Below are 24266 nucleotides of genomic sequence, written 5' to 3'. Positions count from 1 at the left end.
CCTGATTTGGCTGACTATTTCTGTAGCAATGCTGTAAGAATGTGCCCACATCCTCAAGAGTCTTGGGTTTTAACATCATTCAACTTCTGAGGAGGTATAGCTGAGACAGATGTAAATTGCACTACTGAGGGATTTCTGCAAAATAGGTTTTCTCATGCCTTTTGACTTCAGCCTGGATTTTTCTTTAGGAATGGGTCTTGTTCAGAGGTACTGAGAATTCTCAGTTCTTCTGAAAGTTAGTGAGGTAACACTTTTTTATTTTATTATTATTATTTTTTATTTTAAAAGTCACTACAGGAGGCTAACATTTTGAATTCTGCTTCAAAGCATACCTATCTCAGCTGACCATGTTTTCTGCTCTGTTTTGGGCAGAGAGCAACATTCACACCAGTCCTATCTTGACATCAACAGTTACTTATGTTTCTCCATTTTTCCACTTTTACCAGCTGGCTCATTGCACTATAACATGTCACCAGAGACTGTATCAATTACATGAGGTTATGCTACATCTGTGAGCATAATGTAAAACTAAGGTTGAGAGAATGGGGTTTTCTCAAAACTGTGGGTAAGAAAAATGGAAGTCTTGCAAAAATGGGTACTAATCAGTAAATCAGAAACCTAGAGATCTCCTGATTTATGAATTACTGTTACTGAATGAGTTATGTTACCACAAACATATACCAAGCAAATATGCAGTTAAACTGCTTGAGCAAGTCAAGGGCTCTTTGCTTATGTATTCAGAGGCACTCTGGAAGCTTATGCTTTATGTATGAAGTTAAAAAACATATTTAAAAGCACTTCAAATACTCTATTGTGTAAACTGCAGTGAAATGAAGTCTGCTTCTGAGTGAAAGCACCCAGATGGGGCATTTTTGCACTGACTTCATAACATGGAAGATGCTGTCGGATTCTCCAGGTAGTTGAACCCCGAGCCAGGAAAGAGTGAATGTGTCAAAACATTTCCCTTAAACCATATGGTGGCAAAAGAAAAATATGACAAACAAACAAACAGACCAACCAACCAAACAACAAAAACACCAAAAACAACAACAAAACACCCTTCAACAAACTTCAGTTAATGAAGTTAACTCCCAGCTGGGAGTTTGCTGCAAAATCACTATTTTCCTGCTATTTTACAAATCACAACTCTGTATTTGCATTTTGTGAATGTGTACTTCATGCAGTAATAGTTTTATGCCCATTCATATTAAGAAATATTATAAACCTGGTGAGAGAAATCAACACCTGCATCTTCCATGTCCATGAGTGCCGAAAAAAATGGTACAACTCATGGCACTGTACAGTGGCATTTAGTCTACTACTATTCAACTACTGCTATGAAGAGAGCTTTTGAGAAACTAAAACAATTATGTTATTATTGTTGCCAAACAATACTGCTCAAAGAATCAGTGCTATATATAAACTCCTAAGAATGTTTTCATCAGGTTGGGAAGCCAAGTCTTTGTGAGGCTGAAAAGAAGTTTTAGTAACTGAACAAGTGTCCATTCTACACTGCATTCCCCAAGGGTTAGAAAAATGGCAGAAGGCTACATAGTTTATGGCATATCAGCATTTCTTTCACATGCAGAACTAGAAAAATGAAAATATATCTTTGTCTTATGTGGATTTTCTTTAGCCCTCAGACTACGGAGCTATTCTTCAAATGCATTTCACTAACAAAGACTTAAACATTTACCAGAGGATCAGGCAAATTCCTTAGGCATTAGAAGCATGGTTGATTAAAAAAGCCTGTATTTAGTAATTAAACAGTGCAACGAATCCACAACATGAAATATTTTGGAAGCATATCATAGACTGAATAATGCAGCTGTCAAGTAAAGAAGAGCTTTTCTCATAAAGGATCACTTCACAATATGAGCATCTCCAGATCCCCTTGAGCTATAGTGCACTTTTGCATAGTTGGAGAATTTTAATATTTCTTAATAGCCAATGTAAATCACAAAATTTCATAACAGTTCAAGATTTCTTAGGGTTGGTTTAACATTTAAAGGAAATCGCTTCTCTCTGTATTGTCTAGCTAATGTCTACATGTAAGAGCTTTTGGTTCAAGCAATGTAATTAAGATTGGTTTGTACTGTCTTTCTGTATTGTCTAACTAATGTCTATATGTAAGAGCATTTGGTTCGAGTAATGTAATTAAGATTGTTTTTTGTCTATTTCTGGTCATCCTTTAGTAACTGATTTGCCATTCCCTATACTAAGTGGCTCACAACTTTCAACTATGCAGTTAGTCACATCAAACACACCAGGAAGATTGTGAAACCCCCAAATTTATGAGAAACAAGACTCAAGGAACCAAACATTGTGAACTTAACAGTGAGAAGATCCCCTTTCCTTTCCTGTTATGCTGCTGATGGACATGGCCTGCTTTCCTTCCATCTGCAGTGCTGGAGCGTGCAAGTTTCACAGAACTTCTGTATCAGCCTTAGTAAGGGCACCTGTTATTCTTCAAGCCTGAACAAAGTCAAGGCATTTTCTTATGCAGATTTATACCCTCAATTTCCAGTCAAGAAATTGATAAGGGAATGTTATTCACAACTTTCATTTTCCCCAAATTTTTGTTACTTCAGTCAACAAATAGGTTCCTCTATATCTGTTACATTCCTCTCAGTTACAGAGGAAAAATGATGTTGTTATAGGAAAATAACAAGGGTAAGTCTTCTGTCAGTTATTTCAGAAACCATGACTGGGGCCATAGGCACCAGAAAAGCCACTTTACTTGTGACTACCATCGCCATAGCTGCCTCCCTTCATACTCATTGACACTCTTCACCACAGGAAGCCAAACCTGACACGTTGGAGGCAGTAAAACCTGAGAAGCAGCCATTATTCCTAACTGCAAGGGCTTTAGGAACTCTCTCAGTAAAACAAAAAGGGATCACAGGAAGGGAGTTTCTGGGCATAGTACTCAATGGCCAGTTTACTCAGCAGCACCTTACCAAGCTACCAGGAGGTACTAGTTTGTCAGTTCTTCAAGTTGCATCAGTCTTTACAGCCCCTCAGTCACAGGAGGAAAAGTGAAAAAATGGCATTAAGGCTCATGTGGAATTCAGTCCAAGAGATAAATAAATAATGCTTAACTAGGGAGCTTGTCTAGGCCTGGCTGGGAGGAGAACAAAATGTTCAGTTGCGAAGAGGAAAAATTTATGTTGTATTTTGAGGGGATTTTACTTTTTCTTTATGCCTAAAGATATTACAATATGGGAGATTTCATTTCTCTTATCTTTGTACTACATATATTTATGTAACACCTACATCTGACAGGTAGTATCTGATACCACCATCTTGTTTAAACACACAGAAATGGATCCGTTTAAATTACACAGCCCCTTACAAAGAGCTTCTTACTCTTACGCACTTCTTACCTCCTACAAAAACATCCATGCAGACACTCTCAAATCACGCAGAATACAAATGCACATAATCAAATTAGATCCCACTAAGATCATTATTTCTGCACTGGTTGATTACATTAAAACTGGAGTTTTAAGAATAAGAAAAATGATCTCTTCATCAATATTACTTCTGACCAATTCATAGGCTTCTCTGTTATAGTATCACAGGAGAAACATGAATTGTATTGCAATATAACATCAACAGAAAAGTCTACATGGCAGGTCCTAGCTAGCATCACACAGTCAAAATTCTTAATTGGTATGGATAACAGCATTAGAAGATAATTGTTGATTTTGGATATTACAGCGTACAAAATGAGTACTGCCTTCCTCTGCATATACTAAATAATGCATATGTATGTTTCTGTATACGTGGTTTTGATGACATTAAATAAAAAATCTTTATTTTTGAGAGAAAAAAAAAAAAAAGGTTACATAGACACATCTGGGAGACACCCTCTAGAGCTTGGTAGTTGTAGGTCATCTTAGCTTGAATGCATTCTCTCACAGCCAAAAGAACCGCCTCATGATGTGCCTGCATCCACTTCACTGCGGAGGCTACACAGCTAAACATTGAGATCAGCCTTTCCTTTTCCTCAGAATGGGTGGCATGGGAGAAGGCTATGTTGGCTTTAATCCAGATAAGAACTGCTTACCTCCAGTTGGCTGGTTGGCCGGGGTCAGAAGTTGACTCTTTGTTCTTAATGACTTGAACCAGGACTTTGTTATTACACAGACCTTATGTTCTCTCCCTTGTCTTTTCATGATATTTGTTTCTGAAGGCTGAGTCCTTCATGTACATGAAGTCACAGCAAGATTTGCTTTTGGCTTTGGTGGGAGAGGTATCCTGTGTGAGCACACGGTGAGCTCTCTCTCTTCTTAAATTACAACATGTCAACACATTTTTGCAGCTCTATAGAAAGCACTGTAATCTTAAAACAGATGCTTGTTGTAGATAAGCAGAGAATGGCATACTTTCTGCTGATTCTAAATCAAAACAGTGTGATCTCTGCAAGCGATTAAAAACACTCTGGTCTTCTTCACCAGACAACAGCAGTGTAAGGAATACTCTGCTGCCAGTTTGGAGAGCTGTCAGACATTTGTTTCCTAGAGCCAGTATTACCTGTAATTCCTGTAAAATAGTGTTTGCAATACACATGAATGGAAAACAGAAAATCTAGACTTCTCCAACTATTTCCACTCTTTGACTGCTCATTTTAATCCCTTTGAGAACCATCAAATAAAAAGAGAGGATTTTATTTTTTGCTGATTACCAACTTGCTGTTTTTAAAAAAAACAATAACAAGCACCACCACAACAAAAACAAAGCAAGTCATTACCTCTTCACTCTATTCAAATCTAATGACAGCTTTCAGTGCATTAATTTAATTAAGCTTCCAAATTTGTTCATAAGCTGTCCAGGTCACAAGAAGAATTAAAAACAAACACTGGTAATGTATTTCTGCATTACTTCTACAGGCAGCTACATTTGCTTGTATGCAGAAGCAAAGCTATCAGGATCCACATGACTGGAAAGGGCATCAGTGAAGTTTGACATTGTTTAAGCTTCTGGAAGCTCTGGTCTGAACTCTGCAGTGCCTGTGTTACTTTGGGATTGGTATGAGAGACACAGGCTTAGTAACTCAAACAACACACAGGTATTAGACATGAAAAGCTGACCACTAAATTTCATCGATGATTTATACAAAGATAATAGTTATATTTTCAATACACATAATAGATTCTTAATTTGTATATATCCCTGGAGACCATAGATTAATAATATCTCATCCACAATTTTCTTATTTATCAATTATTTTGCCCTCATTCTAAAATTTGTCCCCCCACTTCCCAGCTCCAGTCAAGCAGCAAAACAAGGGCTAAAATTTAAAATCTCCTAAACCTATATTTACGTAGAACAAACAATTTCTATTCACTCCAGAAATTCAAAGAAAGGCAGTTTTTCAGCATTTATAAGACAAAACGGAAAACCCACATTCTTTCCTCAGTTTTTGTCATCTCACAGCAAAAACATGACAAGCGAGACACATCATGATTCATTAAATATATCAGTCAGTGCCAAATGTACAGAAACACAGTTTATCAGCGATTAGTTCCCAACAACCCATCCCAACATTCTAATTTTAGCTCAGCAGAGGCTCAGAGACAGAGAAGAGCCAACCAGAAATACACACAAACATACATACACACTTCATATTCATAAATGTGCTGACTTCTTAAAGTATTTTAAAAGTGCTTAATCAAAAATACCATTTACTACAACATAGATAAGTACGAATTCAAGGGGGCTGCTATCAACTATGGGAGAGAGACAAGTGAGTTTATAGACTTTGAGTTTCCAAACTTTCAAGTGTTCGATGAATTTTTAATTTAATCTTAACTCTGAATTCCCTGGGCCTTAAAAATCCACGTGTAAACACCTTTCTGCTAACTATAACATTCTTGCAGGAACCTTAATCTGAATTTTAGTACTGTTCATACCAAAATTAAATTGTTACCACTTAATAAGTAGGGCTGTTGAGGCATATGCTGTTTCTAGTACCTTTTCCTTTAGTACTTTTCTCTACTTCTACGCACAACGAAGATTTTTACACAAAGGTGACTATCAATACCTTTAATCCGAGCAGTGCTGCAGGCAGAGACATTAGATTATTCCTCCTGCTCCCCACAGGTAGCTCTGTAGGATTCAGGTGTGCAGAAACCTTACATCAGCTGTTACATGTTTTCTGTGAATCAATTAACAGAAGACTTCACTGCACAGAGCTGTCAATCTAGATATTTTCACAAGTGCTGCAATAAGCTTCTGACAATGAATATCCAAGCTAAGTCATTATAATGACAAATACTGCAAAAAGTCCTGTAAATATTAGCAGAGTAACAGACTATGGATCAGGCATTGGACAGTAGTTCTCAAGTGAGCCTGAAGGGCAATTATTTGAACCACCAAACAAGCTGTTCTATGTTTGTTACTCACCTTAAAAGTAACACTGCTATTCAAGTTGCCATAATATCCCTATATGTGAACAGGGAAAAATCTATTCCTTTATGAGATAAATAGTATTTTTTTCATGTTTTCAGGCCACCAAAATAAGGGTGGAATTCCTGCGTTTCCAAATTATATACAGATACATTCTGTACATACTGTAGTACTGACTGTGAAACAGTAACCACAAGACCCAATTTTAAAAACAGAAATATTTCAAAATGTATTCAGAGTCATCCTTCCACTAGTGAAGCATTCCTGCATTGACTTATCATTTCTCTGCATGATTTCTCATTTCCTACAGTGGTATTTCCTTTTGGAGTGAAATAATATTGCTATTATTTTCTCACCGTAACCTTGAGAACCATTTTACATATAACCCACTGAAACAGTTTGGATCTTTATATCCCCTTGTTAATGGACATCCAGTAGCACCAAGTTCACCAAAATCATTCTCTGCATTTCAGTAATATTATCTACAAAGTAGTCTTTGTGAAGAACTTGGGAAACTTTGTGTGTGTGTGTGTGTGTGTGATGAATTTCTCAGTGGAAAATAATGATGCAACTGAAAGTATTCTATTCATATAAAGTTTGGCAAATACTTTTGATTAAGAACTTGCACAACAGTCAAAATTCTTTAAAAAAGAATTTTTAATAGTTTCATTTAAATCATTTTTTTTTAAATAAGAAAAAAGACCAAGTAAAAGGCTAAAAAGGGTCAAGAAACACTAAAAAGACTAGAAGACTTATATACCTACCCTATCAACATAGGAAATACTAATATAAGAATGTATATTACATAATTATAATAATAATTAATATAAGAAAAAGTCCATTAGTATAAGAAAAAGTCCATAAAAGGAATTGACATAAGTAGTCCAAGATTGCTACTTAAATACAATTAAGTAGAAAATGAATACCATCGTTAGATACCATAAACTGCTTAAATAAATCACTATCTTTTATATTGAACAACCCACAGCTGTTAAGAAAACTATAGTGCTATTTGTTTTGGACAATTACGAGAAGTTTTTAGTTTTTCATCTTCTAAAAATGGTTTTTATTTTTTATTATTTTAGTTTGAGACAACAGAAATGACTAAACACCACTAGCTGAAGGAGCTACAGGATTTTCATGTTTTATTAGATAAAGATTCAAAGGAAATAATATAGATTCGGAAATTCAGAGAAGGGAATTAGAAAGGTAAGGTCAATAATTTTTATCTTTAACACTATCAGGAAGAAATAAAAAATTAATTTTCATAAAACTGCATGTTGCCTTTCCATTTTGAGATCTTATTTGTCTTTTAATCTTCACCATCTTTGAAAAATTAGCATAATAGCTGGCATAGGAACAGAGCATGTTGAGCAGCAGGGGTTTTGACAGTCATACCTGTTCACTACATTCATTTGCAGAGTATGTTAAAAGATGATTAGGCCTTAGCAGCCAATACACCAGCTGTTCCTGGGATACTCAGAGCCTGATGGTGTTACTGTGTATTTAGATGTGTATTAACTTACAAGGCCCACTAAGAGTTTCACACTGCAGTAACAAATGCCTTAAAAATTACTCTTGTTCTTTCTACTTCCATGTTAGATGTCATGATGATGAAAAGAGTGAAATGAAAAAGGTATCTTTTTACAGCAGAAATCTATTGGGAGATAGTTGCATATATTATCTCTCTCAGCAGGCGGCCAGGTCATTAAGTCTGCATAGAGCTCTTTCCTGTTGGAAAGAAATTGGTGCAAAGAAATCTATCCTGTTTGCATTTTGACTCAATTCTTTAGATAAGCAATGGCAGCCTGAAGATTTGCCTCTGCCAATGTTTCCCTCCAAGATAAGAAATCTTCTGTGATGGCATCTTTTTAGGTGACAGGGTGAAAGTGTTGTGGATCATTTCAGACAGGTGTTATCCTTCAGTCAAGGCAGGTTTCAGTGTTGCAACTGAACAGTGCAAGGCAGCCTAAAGAACCAGCAGACAGGGCTCAAACTTGCTCCTCTGTGATGCTGTATCACTGCAGACATGCTCAACAAAAGAAAGGAGAAAATGCTGTCTAGAAATATAGGGAGAAAGGCAGCCATATGTACAGAATCACCTCATCACCTGTAAACAGTCATTCGAGACCTGAAGACACTCACAGACATTGCACTTTCTTAACAGAAGCGCTGTCATTCTGCCAACATACCAATCCAAGGGCTGCAGCTAGCTCCAGAAGATGCTGAGAAAAGTGAAATAGATCTTCAGCTTCTCTTTGCAAAGTTAGTATCAAGAGCTTCAATCAGCTTTTCTACAAGAGTCATTATCTGTGGACTGGATTGGAGGTGCAGTTTAATGGAAAAGATGGAGCGAGAACCTTGTACAAGAAACAACTATGGCTGCAGAGAAGCTAGATTCTAGCTTAGAGGTCTCCTACCCTTTTCCCCAAGCAGCAGCAGGCACAATCAGGGCTAGGAAATCTGATTTATTTCACGTTCTTCAAGTTTCACTTCCTTGGGCTCAGTAGGTTTACAAACATCAACAGCAATATTTAAAATGAGAAGGCAGATACAGCAAGAGTGTCAGGTTACATAGAAGCAGTTAATGTCCAGTCCCAGAAAGTCTCCCTCCTTCACACCAGATTAAATCAATAAGATTGAATAGCAATGTCAAATCAGTCAAAAGTAAATTCAATTCACTTTCATTATTTCAAAGCAACAAATAAATCCATGTCAACCTGTAAAACACAAAATAGGGAAGAAAGAAGCAAAACTGTGGTTTAAACACTGGTATGCTATTACAAATGAATACCTGTCTTCCACAAATGACCATGAGAAATCTGCTATCCTGACTTTGTAATGTGCTTAGCTACATGAACACTGACTCAGATGTTAGCAATCATTTTCTCACACTGCTAATTAGTTTCAGCTTGCTTTAAAGGAAAGCATGCAATGTTTGAACAGCTGACCTTAGAAACATTTTTCAGGAGAAAGGTATGGCTATCTCTTATAGCGAGACTATACAGATAATATGTTTTCTGTAGGGGGTTCAAATAGGAATCAACAGGTGAACAAATGAAGATATTTAGCCAATACTAAGGCATATGAATTTGGGTCAAGAAGCAAGTTACATTTTTAAACTCTACCCGTAAAAGTCCTGAACTACAACTTTCTCATCTCCTAGAGTTGCTGGTGACTCAGAATAAACTTCTTCTGAATGACTAGATCAGTGTCTTATCAAAGCAGAGGTTATAACAGTCTCAGGAATAAATTAAATAGCACTTTCACTTCTGTGAAAGTTTGAGTGCTTTGTGTTTGTTGCTAGATCTGCACACTGTATGGATAAGCTTGGTCGATATGTCACATAGACAGGGTAGCATTATTTTCACAGAAAAAAAAAAAAAAGCATTGAAAAGAAAAAAAAAAGAAAAAAAAAAGAAAAGGTAAGTATTTTTTGACCTACTACTTTACTTTTGACAATTGTCATGTTTTCCCCTTATCAGAAGCTGGAATCTCTACAACAAGACATGAAAGTCCTAGTTTGAGAAATCCTGTTTCCTCTAACTTCTCTGACTCTCACAGGATGTGTACATCCTGCATAGTGACTTGAGGACACTTTCTGTATAAATACAGGAACGGTGACCTGGGTGAGGATTTTATACCCTTGTTTCAAGACAAAATTCTAACCCATCCCCCCTACAGCTAAGCAAACTAATTGAGGAAAAATGTATTGCAGACTTATAGGTTCTCCCAAGGCTGTAGAAAACCTCATATAGCTTTTCCAGCTGACTTTGCAGTTAATTTACATGCTTTTACTAAATCAGTGGTCAGAATCTGACACAAAATGTCTTCTGCAAGCTTTGATTCCTTATTCATAACATTTTCTTCATTTATATTCTGTAGAACCAAGCAACCCAGGATTTCCTCTCCCTTTGTTGGATAGCTTCCTGTTGTGCAGCTGCCTTCTGTAATGTCAAAACATATGAGTCAGGTGTTGCCCAAAGATTATGTTGCCCAAGTCCACCAAAATTAATCAGATTTGGGTGTTTAATACTTTTAGCATCTCTGAATACCTCAGCTTAAACATCAAAACCTTCTGTAATGAGCCAACTCTTCCTCTTCCCCGGACAACTTCTTGCCAAGTAAAGATTCACTATGACTTGCCTTGCATCTTACACACTGCAATATATTGAAAGATTTCTCTTATCTTTTCCCCTTCTGTGTAGCAGGAAAAGACTTTACTGCATCAAAGTCTTATACGAGCAGGTTTCACTCTATGTATAATTACATATCTTTCTTGCCTTCCCATCTGAGCTAAATCAATTCTTGTGATGGCAGAGTCTGTACTCTGACTCTGCATTTGAATAAAGCATCAGTTGTGTTGAATGTGCTGGAATTGGCAGATGGTTGGTCAGTCTTTCAGTTTGATATTAATTGCTTCATTGAGATCCCTTTCAGAGAACTGAGGACAAAATGCATAGTGTCTTATTACATTAAGAAAAAAATCACATCTGAAATTCTTTGCTGGAAGACTCATCTGCTTGGCAGACAATGGACTTTCTCCCTAAGAGTTAAAAACTGACCAAAAAATTCCATGATTTAAAAACTACTTTGTTTCCTTCCAGTCAGTAACCAAAGTCACACATCATTTTGCCTGGAGGAAAAAGTAAAATAAAATTTTCTATTACCGTTTGAACAATACTTGTAACTGATGAACAATTTTTTTTTTCTTTTTTCTGGAAAATAGGTATACAGTTTTTTCATCATCATCATCATCATCATCATTATTATTGAAATACATCACTACTCATTTATGAACATGTTCAGCTGTGTTCATGTGTGCCTTGTAATGACTCCTGTTGAAGATCACTGTAGTTGACAGTAACAGGATTAGGTAAAATCAGGAATATTCTGCACTTGTCTTTAATGACTGGACATCTAGAAGATGAACTGGAATGAGGCTTATAGGTCTGCTCTGTATGTATTATGGTGGGTCTGCTGTTGGAGCTAAAGAGTTTTCAAGTGTAAAAGGTATTCTCAGGAACAATCCAACATACTTGTAATTATATGCATGCTTCACATCAAAAGCAATTTTCCCCTCAGTATATTAAACATGTGTCTAGCACCTCAAAATCATTATGTATGATTTAATCTCAAATTCATTACTTCACAGATATGTAAAATGTATGTTGCATCATTTATTCACTGGTCATTAAAAATACATAAAATAGCTCTAACCTTTTTTAAAGCGCGGCACCCTTTCTTCTGATAGTTATGTATTGCTATTTCCATCATAGCAATTACAGCAGGTGCCATATGGCACCTATTTCTTTTTGATATCTTATGCAGTATTTAAGTAAGTTGTGTGTCTGCTCACCCTAAATATTTTTTGAGAAGAGATAATCAGTTAAAACTGGAAGCTGTCTACTTCTGCCACTGTAGAAATGTACTGGATAACTGAGCTAAATATCTTGTCACCAGAGTGAGTCTCTCTCACATCAAAGGACACAAATTCCTGTTCTGTTCCAATGTTCTCCTTTCTGCACTTCTCTCTGGGTCTTCTCCACAGTAATTTCCTTTCCATAAGCAGATAACAGTACAGCGGACACTCCAGTTTTCTCCTCCTCCTATCCCATTTCTGAAGATACAGTGCATAGTATCTGAACCTCACGCTCGGCCTGTTCACATCATGAATGTCTTAACTTCTGGAGCTTTGAGGTACATACCTCTCTGAACAACTTGGAGGTACAGGAGTAACATACATGGTGTTTTTGAGTAAAATTCCTTGCTCAGTCTCAGGGCCAGATCCTGTGTTAGCAAGAAACACTTTAGCTCCATTAATTTTGAATGGACAATGTAAATTTATACCAGCCATATCTTTGGCTTCAGAAAGTCAAGAGTCTTCTTGACACCTCACATGCTTCACGTGGAAAGATTGATACACTTGGGACCAACACTGAGAAAAAAAGATTTTTCCTCTAAACTGAGCTTTCTTAGGTAAACAATAAAAACAGCTTAGTCGTATGTTGCTGCATTTTGTTCTATAACTGAGAAGTAGACGTTAATGACAGATATTATTGACATTGCCTAAGGTTCTTCATTGCAGTAAAACACTAAGTCCACATGGAAGAACCACCAGAACAGCACTGACGGCCACTTGGATATTGTGGGCTCACACAGCTGCATGGGAGATGGGCCAGTCAGGTCCAGGGCTGCTGGGACCCCGTCTGGATGCTGTGACCTTGAGCTACCTCTGGACTGGTGGATACCACCACCAGTAACCCTTTTTCCTCTCATCTACTCACTCCCAAATTAATTCTGCCCACAGTTGTTTTATCAGATGAAACCAGCTGGTGCAAAACACAGCAATGACCATCTCCAAACCACCAATATCAGCCATCCTTGCATCTGGCTTTTAAAAGGTAGCTGGGCTCAGTGATCATTATTATGCTTGCAGACTGAATGTACAACCTGAAAACGTTGTGACGATATCACCTTCAATAAATCCTGTGTTGTTGTCATGTGATACTGAATCAAGACTCTCTGGGAAGGGTAGTTTTGCTACTCTCTGTGTAGTAGTGCTCTCTGTAAAAGGTCTCATACATTTTCCGTTCAGATCTACAGACAACAGAGACATCCTAGTTTTTGACAGTGGCTTCAGCGTGCCTCTCTCCTGCTACCTAATCTTGTACACTGACTGCAATAACAAGCCAAAAACAAAGTGCTTTTAAGAATGGACATTTTTATTACAAATGTCAAGAAGGTGTTTGGGGGTTGGAGTTAGACGACCTTTAAGGTCCCTTCCAACCCAAGCCATTCTATGATTCTATGTAACTATCGATGGGGACACGGAGGAGGGATGGCAAGAATGTTGCTTGGACATCAAGCAGCCACACCAAGTATTTCCAGAAAGAAAAACAAGGTGTGACCAAAGATGCTGAAAAGCTTTAGGTAGTGCAGTTGGCTTCTCAGGGGAGCTAATTAGCCTGGGCTACTGCAGCTTTGCTGCCTCCATTTTTGAAGCTAGTTTTGGTGCAGTTTAGTTACGTATACAGACCAAATCATGCAGGGTACCTGGGTACACAGCACTTTATCCCATGGTATTCCAGCCCAGAGAGCTGCACTGAAGCTGACAGACACCCTAGTAAGATTAGTAGGACACAATCACAAAATTTTGCCTGGAGCTATTAAGAAAGGAGAAACAATCATATCAGCTAAACGTTCAATCATGCAGATAAGATGGCAAATAAAACTACAGAGGAGCTAAAAGGAAGGATTATTTTCTTACTGAGATTACCTGTCCCATCCTTACAGCAAAACCAAGCCAACAAATGAACAAAAGCTTATTGTCAGAAAGAAGTTCTGTAAGAAATATTCCTAAAACAGGAGAAGGCATGTTTAGCCACAGAAGCGAATGAGGAGGTTGACACACTCAGCAGAATTTCTAAGCTTATGAATAAAGATGACAACTGAGTGAGAAGAGAGCCAAAACTTGGAGTAAAAACTACATAGCAATATTCACACCTCTAATGAAGCCAGGGAATTTCTGGCTCCGCATCTTTTGTCTTTTAAATATGACACTTTTGGCATTTTGCCTTTTTGTGCATGTGTGTTTTGGTAGCGAAAAGAAATCCTATCTTTAAAGAATGTTTCAGTTTGCTATTTCCAATGAAACATCCTGCTACAAACTCTGAGGCCAGGGCAACCTGCACATCAAAGAGTTGGGCCCAAAACAAAGGGCAAAAAGCAAAAACAAAATTAGACCAGAGTGAATTGTATCTTCCTGAACACCATCCTGCCGTACACACAGGTTATTCTTTTCAATATACGGGTCTCCATTTCACTCTTGGGCATACTGATGCTCCTATATATTTCTTTCTTAATGTACTTGGGAATTAAGTTGAAACTGAAGTCTAAGTCATTTCTTGCCAGGCCCATAAATTCATTAGATAGGAAATGGTAAAGTATAACATGCAAACCTACTCTATTGATTCCTGTTTCCTTATAAAACACCTTGGCAAACCAAATCTATTTTCTTCAGACTATCATGCAACAAACGTGCTGGAACCATCATGTTTGGTCAGATTTGCTCTTAAAAGTTTTTCTAATACAGCATTTGCAACAATTTTAGCATTTAATAAAGCAATAGAAAAAGCTTGTAACAAACACAAATGTTTGTAAATGGTTACAGGTGGATTGGCTCAGGGGCCTTTCCTGGGTTTGGAGAAAGAGACAGATTTATGCTCATCAAGTCTGCAGACAACCTGAAATGGAGAGGAGGGGGTGAATCTGATATGCTCAAGAACAAGGCTACCATGCAGAGGGAGCTTGACAGGAGGAATGAGCTGACAAGAAACTCCTGAAATTCAGCTGGGACAGATGCCATGCCCTGTGTCTGGAACAGTCTAAGACCCAGCAGGGGACAGACTGGGATTGCCTGGCTGGGGAGCAGCCCTGTGGAGAAGGACACAAGGGTCCTGGGGGACAGCTGGGGACAGTTAGAGATGAGGGCTAACAGCACCCTGGACTGTGCCAGCAGGCAAACAGCCAGAAAATCAAGGGAAGCAGTTATTTCTCTCTGGTCAGCAATTGCTTCACTGTATCTGGAACACAGGCTTCAGCTTTTGGCCCCCCAGTACAAGAAAGATGTCAATAACCTGCAGGCGAGTTCAGCGGAGCGCTCCCAAGACAGGAAAGGCTGGAGCACTTGCCCTGTGAGGAGAGGCTGAGGGAACATGGCTTGTTCAGCCTGGAAAAGGGGTGGCTGGCTTCAGGGGACCTGCTGTCTCCAGAACCCATGAGTAGTTATTGAGAGCACAGTGGTGAACAGTCGTTACTGAGGTCAACAGTGGTAGAATGGGAGACAGTGACTGTGAGTTGGAATTAGGAGATTTTGCCTGGATATAAATAAATAAATAAATAAAAATACTATATGGAAAATTAAGCACTAGATCATGGACCTAGAGGGATTTTACATTCTTGGAGGTTTTCAGACCCGGTAGGACAAAGCCCTGAGCAACGTGGTTCTGTCAATACAGGCCCCTTGTAGTTTGCAGTGTATTCTCTTCCTCTGGCACTATTGCTCATCCTACTACCCCAGCCTCTCTAGGTGCACATGAATTCCTTTTGAGGGGATCTAGCTGATGAAATATACTAGTTTAAAACAGAATTTGTTATTAGCAAGAACAAAAGAAGCAAGTTTGGGGAGGAGGTGTACTAACTATGCTGCAGTGCTGAGGCAGCAGAAAATAAACCACTGTATGCCCACACAGTTAACAACTGAAGTAATATGGACTCTGGGATTAGTCTCATAGACATCAACTTTGATGTATTTTGGGAATTTCATCTTATAAATTTTATTTTCATGACAGAATATGTTTGCCTACTCTATGTTCACCAGTGCTGACTGTTTTGTTCATTTCCTTCAAAAGCCCTTTACAGACAATCCTCCCACTGACAAGTGAGGAGAAAATTGACCCACAGCCTTCAGCTTGGTACTGATGTTAAAGCACTGTTGGGGAATAGTTTGTAATAAGTTCTGCTTTGTAAAGAGGCCGTGAAGTTACAAATATACATGTCTCCCTATCAACGTACATTTCTAGCGACTATTTCCCAGATACCTTCTCGATCCTCTAAGGAGATTAGGTTTGACTATAAAGGAAAGGAGGCACGTAGAACATTTTTAATTTTGAGAATTTACACTCTGGTCAGAATAAAAAGGTAGATATCTTGCTGTGGCAACAAATAAGCTTTCACATTATCAGTTTAAAATTCTATTTCTTCTGCAGTCCACATCTGGAAAATGCCAGTATACTTGCTTGATATTCTGAAAAACACTGGTGTGCCATACTATCCTATGAGAGCCCATTTCATTCAGTGACTTTGCAGATGTTTTCCATGTGGAACTTTAAGGCTGAGCTGCTGAACGTTCTCTGTCAGTTCATGAGGACCTTCTCTCTCTCCTTCAGCGGAGGACAGCTTTGGGATTTCCCCACCTTGTGGTACAGTGGGTGTAGGCTCCTTGGTTGCAAGTGGGATGTATGGTGTGTGTAGTGAATGTATTGGTGGCAGAGCTGTCCCTACAGCATACGCTGCTGAAGAGAGTTTCCTGTTTGAGTCAGCTAGAATTCTCCCCGGGGCTTTTCCTGTGGTACGGCTCCTCGGTAAGCACAGACCTCAGAGTTACAGCTGGGCCTTATTGGATGCTATTCTTATCTCTGCTGTAGGCTAGGAGATACAGCGGCAATATGCAAATGGAAAATCCTTGTGGTAGCTACCAATACTTTCCAGACTAAAACTTGAACCACTAACATTCAAACCATAAAGGACCCTATTTACGTCTGAGTATATCAGTTAACTTCTAGGGAATTATATTGCCCAGAAAGAATTTTTCCCCTAATCCTGAAAGCAGCTAACATAAACAACCACACAGAAGCTGTGTAAGGTCATCAATTTTTTAGCTTATTTTGCATCTAGACTAACTTCATCTACTGGATTTAATGAGTGTTGATTTAATTTCATGGACTGTTATTTCCTCAGTGACCCTGAACCACAGAAAAACCTCATAAGGAAAGAGTTCTCTGTTTCCACGTGGTAAAAATTAGGTGTACCGTCATTCTCCACCTGCCTTTCTTTTTGTTAGGGTCATGCGCTTTGTTGTGGTTTCATAAAAAAAAAAAAAAAAAAAATACAATTTGATAGTTATGATTTAAGTAACAAATAGTTTGTGGGTTTGGATGTAGTAACCAGGACTGTCTGTAAAAGTAGAGGTTTGTGGGAACTGCATCAGTATATGCAGTGTTGTTGAGCATTCCAGTTCTCAGAGTTATTTAGTCTAACTTGGAAAATCCAAGCCTTGTTTTTCTTATTGGGGCTTGCTTTTTACTAAAATGTCCATGATAAGTGGCATGGGCTGTTAGTGGCTGTTGGCTACCAGTCTCTGCAATCCCCAAACTCTCTGATAGCAAAATATATATTTTTTGATTGTGTTGGAATTAAATAACATTCTAAAATGCCACCAATTTTGCAAGTGTTGATTGTAAGACAGAAACAAGTAGAGCTGAGAAGAAAGATTTGGCTGTAGTTCCTCACACAGCTCTGTAATGAATAACATAAAGTCTTTCTGTTTATTCTTCCCAGTGAAAAAGACCTCTAGAAGATATAGCATGGATGTTCAGTGATGAAGTTTGGAAGACTAAGTAAGAGACAGCAATATGGTGTGGAAGCTAGGCATTGAACAGCCTTATGGCACAGCATGCTTTAAACAAAACAAACAAAAAACACTGCATGTGGTGTAAAATTCCCTTTGTAATGGGGCTGCTTACGCTAAATGTAAATCGATACAAGATGAACTCCAGCACAGAACCACTGAATGAGTGCTGTCCTACTTAGTAAAAGCCAATATGATATTTGAGAAACTGAAAACTCTTTCCTTCTCGGAACATTTCCAAAGCTATACTGTTGGCTGCAATGCAGATAGAGCAATGCAGCTACATGGGATGCTGCTTGCAAACTGAAGAACCCACAAAGTCTTTGTTCTTTTCCTTTTGTGCCTGAATGTACTCACAGAGATATAATACTGTTACAATCTACACTTGATCATGCCTCTGTGCTATGCCACTACACTACGCCCAGCTTTAGTGAGACCTACCCTGCAAAAAAAAAAAAAAAACGGAGAAGATGAGTTTCATTTGTGGCCAAGTAATTAAGAAAAATATTTTTCTTTTGAATAGAAAACAAAATAAAACTGTGCATTCTTGAGGTTACGTTTCTGTTAAGTTGTATTTAGTTCTTTCTGAACCCACCTGAGGTAGGGTGACAGAAGCCATGTTTTTTGATTATTTTGGTACTGAAACCTCTGTGTTAGCCACTTTGCTGAACAGTGCAGGCAGACTTTCAGATACTTTGGTGGTAAGCATGATATACAGGACCGCCTTATCCACAACCATGCTCTCATAATGGTTATTCCCAGACACCGGTAGAAACCACAACGCATTTTGTGCCAGCAACAGCAAGAAAGATCTGGTCCTTAAGTACCATTCAGAGTAAATCACAGAAAAAAGTCTGACACTTTAGAAAGAGAAATTGTTTTTAAAAACTGTTGCTTTTCTATTCCTTTTTGCTGGAGATATGTTGCATGGTCCTTGCCTTTGTTGGAGTCAAAGAAAAATAAATATATAGTATTCCCTCATTAGCTGTGAAGTATTTGCAATAAATTCCAGTTTTGCTTAAAGACAATAATACATTTAAGATTTCTCCAAATACAAAAAAAAAAAAAAATCAGATTTTTTACTTCTTTTCCTGAAACACTCTGCAAACCCTCAATATAACACCTATCCTCCATGTTATTGCTGATGGGAATTATGTCCTCCTGCACTATGTGCCATCCATCCCCTTCTTCTTGGGGCTGGCACAGCTGGCTGAGCAGATGAATAGCTCTATCCTCAGGTAGGTCTACAGCTAGAATAAAAGTTGTTTATGAAGTTTATTTGTTTCCTTCCTAGGAACTTGTTACAGAACAAGGTATAAAAATAACAGAATAATGGATGAAGTAGGTTTGAGTTTCCCTTTGAATACAGATGAGAATTATTTGCACAGCATTGGTTCTCGAATTCGGTTAAAAAGTTGAGTCATCTGATTGAGGATAAAATTGTGGTGAGGCAGATTAATCATTTTTCAATGAATCCCCCTTTCTTTGGGGGAGCTGTCTTCATTACAGATGGGGTGCTTGATTGTAGAATCATTACCCAGGAAATGTCCTCCCACTGACACCTGTGAAACTAGTGAAAGATTCATAGACTGAAGACTGACTGAAGGATTGAACTGAAGTTTATCATCCTCTAGTAGGAGCTGATTCTGGTTTACAACAGCAGCAAGATTTTTCTGATTAACCTGAGGAGAAGCAGGATAGAACCCAAAATTGATGATGTGATTAATATTCATATCACAGTGATGCTCCAGTGAGTTTCATTAAAACGGATCCTGAAATTGTAGCTATAGAGCTGCTCTTCCTCGCTTCATCTATGTCCAAGTCCAGGTCTCCTGAAGATTCAGCACCTGAGAAGTAAGTAGAAGCTAAACACCACCAGGTCTCTTGCTGGTATACAGTCTCAGCTCCACTGCAGGGCAACAGAGGTCCAGCAATTTACACCAGCTGAAGCTCAGGACCTTCCAGATGAAATATTTTGGCAAGTTTAAAGACAAGGCAGTGCCCATACACCACAGAGCAGCCTCAGAATCTTCCATTTCTTTGTACTCAGGGGATGTGTAGGTACTAAGGGGCAAGGAGGAATGAAAAAAAAAAACCAAAAAAACAAAAACCAGGAACTAAATCATGATGATTGCGGTGAAGGAAGAAATAGCTGAGAAGAATTGAGTCATAAAGAAATATCATCTGGGGCAGCTGGGGTGGGGGTAATCCCATCATGTTAGGTGCCTCAGTAAGGTTAATGAACAGTGAAAAATGTGAAACAGGATGCAAAAAGCAATGCATGGCAAACACCAGTGACATAACTATGGCCGTTTTGTACATTTCCTATCAAAATTCAAACACATGTGAAAATAGGACTGCAACAATCCATTTCAGAGCACACGGTTTTTTTTATAGATCTTGTTTTATGCCTACTGGAAATTACCGAAGTGCTTTTTGCACAAAAGAAACTTTAAAGGTCAGCTTGAAAACACTCTGAAACCTGTTAGCTGAAGGGGAGGTGTAAGTTTCACATTGCTCCAGACCTCACTCACTGAGCTGTAGGACTGTGAGCTATTTTCTCACAGAGGTGAGCATCTCTTCTCTGGAGGAACCCAGAGAATTTCATTGCCATCCACTTTTTGTGTGGATCCTATAGTAACATCATCTGTTGGGGGTGCCCAGGGTTACTGTGGGCCCTGATTTCTTAGCTATCTTTCATATTTGCAAGCAGCTATGCTGCTTGGGAACTCACAGCAAATATATTTGTGTGTACTTGTGTGTGTTTGTGCATTTGCCAATACTCTTGGCACAGACAGAATGCATCTGGCTCAAAGAAACTACAGGATATCTACTCTGACAGCATTCCAGTATTAGTAATGACATTCAACTGAGGCAGACATCTATGGAACAATCATGCATTTGTCTCGTCTTTTGAATCAGGGATGCTAACTTGAATTGGAAAGGGCAAGGCCCTTTCATAGCACCCATGAAGCAGTTGGGAGTAGATCTAGAAGGCTAAGTTTTTTTCCATCTTGTTCTTTGGAGCCTAAATATGCAAGAAAGGAGTATAGCCTCAGGGAGGCTTTGCTCATTCCTAAGCCTCTAACCTCAAAATAGAGAGTTTGGAGTCAGCTAAGTCTCCCTGACAACAGATGTAAAAAAAAATTTAAAAAAATTAAAATGGAACTGGCATTCCAAATTATTTGTATTTTTGGATTATAATTTTGCTCTCAAGTGGGGAATAAATTGAATCTACAATCAGTGATAAAGAAATGATCTCTTGTCCACCACAAAAACGACATATATATAACCAAAGAACTTGTAGACAAAGCCTTCTGGCCCTGGGGGGCATGGCAGAAAGTGTTGGGTGTGCCAGGGCAGGAAACAGCACTTATCCTGTGGCATTCTGGGGTCCTCTCTGAGCCAGGAAATGCCATCATGACCTGCAGCAGATAAGATAAAGAGCTCTAAAGAGGGCTGCAGAATCTTTATGGGAAATCAGTTGTTCAAGTAACTGCTTATGTTCTGTGTATTTAGAGAAGCTAGTACCATTTTCCTCACTAAGTCCCTACACACTAGCAACACTGCTATCATTTCCTCACACCTCTCCCAAGCCTCCACATCTTTGTGTTTTGAAGAAAAAAAAAAAAAGGAAGTGAAGAATCCATCATCTAAACACAAGCTCTCTCCCCTCCTCTAGCGCAGTTTCACTACCTGATAAAAGGAAGAGTTAAAGTGAAAGGAAATGGAGTATGAAATCAGAGCTGAGGCCAAGTCCTTAATTTGTTTTCTTGCTGAGGCTGAACTCAAGGAAGTCAACTGGATCCTTGCCTGAGTAAGTACTGAAAAGAATTAAGGAAGGGTTTGAAGACTGGGTCTCTGATGATTAGGTCAATGCCTTCCACATAATCCCAAGTGCTTAAATGAGCACAGAGAAAAAAAAGGTAACTGAATCCCTTAACGCTTCCCATCACTGACTCAGGCAGGAGGACTTCAGTACTTCTGTGAGAAGCACTGTGGTTCTCATCAGAAGGATGCTACAAAGAGAGCTGATACAAGCCCACCAAAATGAGAACAAGACTGGGGGTTGGCAGCTGCAGCCAGGTGACTGAGAAACTTAAAATACAACCAATTGCAGTTTTGACTGACACCCCTCCCTTCAAAATCACTGTGAAGCATGAGGCTGTATGCATACATCTCCTCTACAACACTGAGAGCACTACAGGATTTCAGGTCTGCACAGTAAAGGCCCAAGGACAGAAGCTAAGTGCCTGTACCACCTATTGTGGTGAGTTCTTTGCCTGATTCAGTGAAGGCCAAGACTGGGTTTGCCAAGCCTTCACTGAAACTTGTGTACACCAAGTAAATTACACAGTTACAATAAAACAAGCGACTGCTTTTACCTACATATGTAAAACCTGTACAAAGCAGACTGGCTCTGCTAACACAAAACCACACCAAAAGTTCCCCCAAAGAAGCCACCAAAAGTATTGGAAGAGAACAATTACAATAAGCAAAAGTAAGCAGTAAGTGACCCTGGTCAGTCTCCACAGCACTGAAGATAGCATTTTTTCTTGTATTTAAATATTATAGCCAAATTTTGTATTGATTCATCACCCAGAGAGTCTTATTGACTCCAATACAATTGTACCAATCCCAAACAACCCCGACTGTCCAACGTCCTTCCCCTGACTCCTTATTTCTTCCCTTCCAGTTGTTTTCTTCCCACCTCATCAAGCATGCGTTGAGCTAATTCAATGGCAGGAATACAAATGCAACACTGCAGGACTGACCAGCTTTAAGTATTCATAGCCACAGAAGCCAGAGAGAGTCAGTAATCCTGGAATCAACTGATTAGACTGCACATAAAGCCAAACTTTATTCCATTGTTTTGCTGCCTGAAGCAGCGGTTGGGAAATGAAAGCTATTAGTAATCCCCTTCTGTGTTGCTATCACTGTAAATAAGTGTTTTCAGTGGATTACCCAAGGATGTAAATTTCATATTTTGAAACTTCCTTATTGCTGTATAAGCTATGAGTTTAAATTAAGCTGTAAGAGGTAACGGATATATAACCAAGAGCGCTCAGTGTGTAAGTTCTGCTTCAAAGGGCTTCATTAAAGACTCAGATTATAGCATTAGTGAGCAGATTTATATTTATACTGTCAGGTTGATCTGAAACAAACAAGATCTTTCTAAACAAGAAAGGAACTTAAATGGATTAAATCAGATATCCTTGCTTTGTACAAATATACTAACAGTTCTGCTTCACCCCGTTTCCTCTCATGCACATCACTTCTTAGCATGATTTATTTATTATATTAAGTCTAGGAAAAATATTCATTTGCTTAGGACTAAACTCATAGGAACAGAAGGTGCCGAGGTAGGCACTTGATGGTTTTGGCTGGCAGCTGGAGTGCATCTTCATTGCCGGCTGTCAGGAACTGGTGTGTGACTCCACTTAGTGTGACGGGGAACCTCACACCCACAGCTCCTGGTGCTGAGAGACTTTGCATGCTGAGCGTGTCTGTCACTGAGCTTTTCTCACCTTGAGGAAGATTGGAGCCAAGTGCTCTGGGATGCCTTTGTGTGCCATCGACTGATGCAGGTGAGCAAGTTGTCAGCCAAATGGTCCAGTCTGGGAACTCTGCCAGAAGGAGGAGGAGGCAGAGAAGAGCCTCTTTCTGATAGCTGTAACTAAAGAAGCTGTTCCTACAGGGATCATAAAGGATTGTTGGCATTACCACAGGGAGCTGCTAACAGAAGGTGAGACCTTAGCTTTACCAGTTATTTTAAAAAAAATGCTATTTCACTATGCAACTGTTTATGTTTGAACAAGGCAGAGCCCTCTGCAGACGTTTCTGCTTTCCCACGCTCACCTCATGAACATTTAGCAACATCTTTCCTTTTGCTCACATAAAAATTTCCCACCAGTCCCTCCCTACCATGCTCTCAGGAGATGGCTTCATGAATCATTTTTTCCGCAACAGTTGGTACATGCTAACACATGTAGCTTACCCTCAAGATGGAAAAGGACATGTGTCTAGAACATATGAACTCCCTTGGTGACTGGCTGATGATGCACAAGGTCTGTACCACATAAGACAGGCAGAAAGATTTTAGGAACAGCAAAACTTGCAGAGACAAAAAAGAATATGTATGCCCATTTGGCCTCTTACTGTTTATGGGTTTCCAGCAATGAGATGACAGTGTCCGTACCCTTATCCTTTATGCACCCCGTCATGTCAGCTGCTGCGATACGGTTATCCAGCTTTCAGATTTGTGGCATGCCGTAACTTGATGCAGAAATCAGTATTTCTTTACAGGAAAGCAACGTGTGTGCATGCGTGCAAGTTCGTGCAAGGACTCTGCACTACATGGCACACAGCTCATGATTCATTCGAGAACCATGTAAGTTGTAAACAGTGCATTTTGCCTTAGCATAAGTACATTCAGCTTTGGACACATTTCATGCTGGATTAGAATAAGAAAAAGCATCTGGTGCAAACACTTCAGGTTTAAAAGTTCAAAAGTCACTTTGAGACTACTCCCCCTTGCCTGTATGCAATTTGATGGCAGATATATTTGCTGTTTTCACTTACATATTCATTACCAAAGTGAAGAGAGCAGGCTGAAAGGCATACTAATACAGAAAGCACGAAGGTATTTCTTAAAAGAAAT

General features: G+C 38.9%; 1 long non-coding RNA gene across 1 annotated transcript in view; it reads right to left on the bottom strand.

The window, feature by feature from the left end:
- The window catches only part of LOC121065113, a 126685-nt gene that overhangs the window by 1543 nt on the left and 100876 nt on the right, over positions 1 to 24266 (bottom strand). Inside the window, exon 2 of the long non-coding RNA XR_005816909.1 lies at positions 6050 to 6163. This is a non-coding gene — a long non-coding RNA (uncharacterized LOC121065113). The remainder of the gene's footprint in view (positions 1 to 6049; positions 6164 to 24266) is intronic.

The sequence above is a fragment of the Cygnus olor genome, chromosome 2 (genome assembly GCF_009769625.2).
Source record: "Cygnus olor isolate bCygOlo1 chromosome 2, bCygOlo1.pri.v2, whole genome shotgun sequence".
In the NCBI taxonomy this organism is placed as follows: domain Eukaryota; kingdom Metazoa; phylum Chordata; class Aves; order Anseriformes; family Anatidae; genus Cygnus; species Cygnus olor.
Note: the sequence above shows the minus strand (reverse complement) of the source record. Positions and strands in the feature narration are given on the sequence as shown.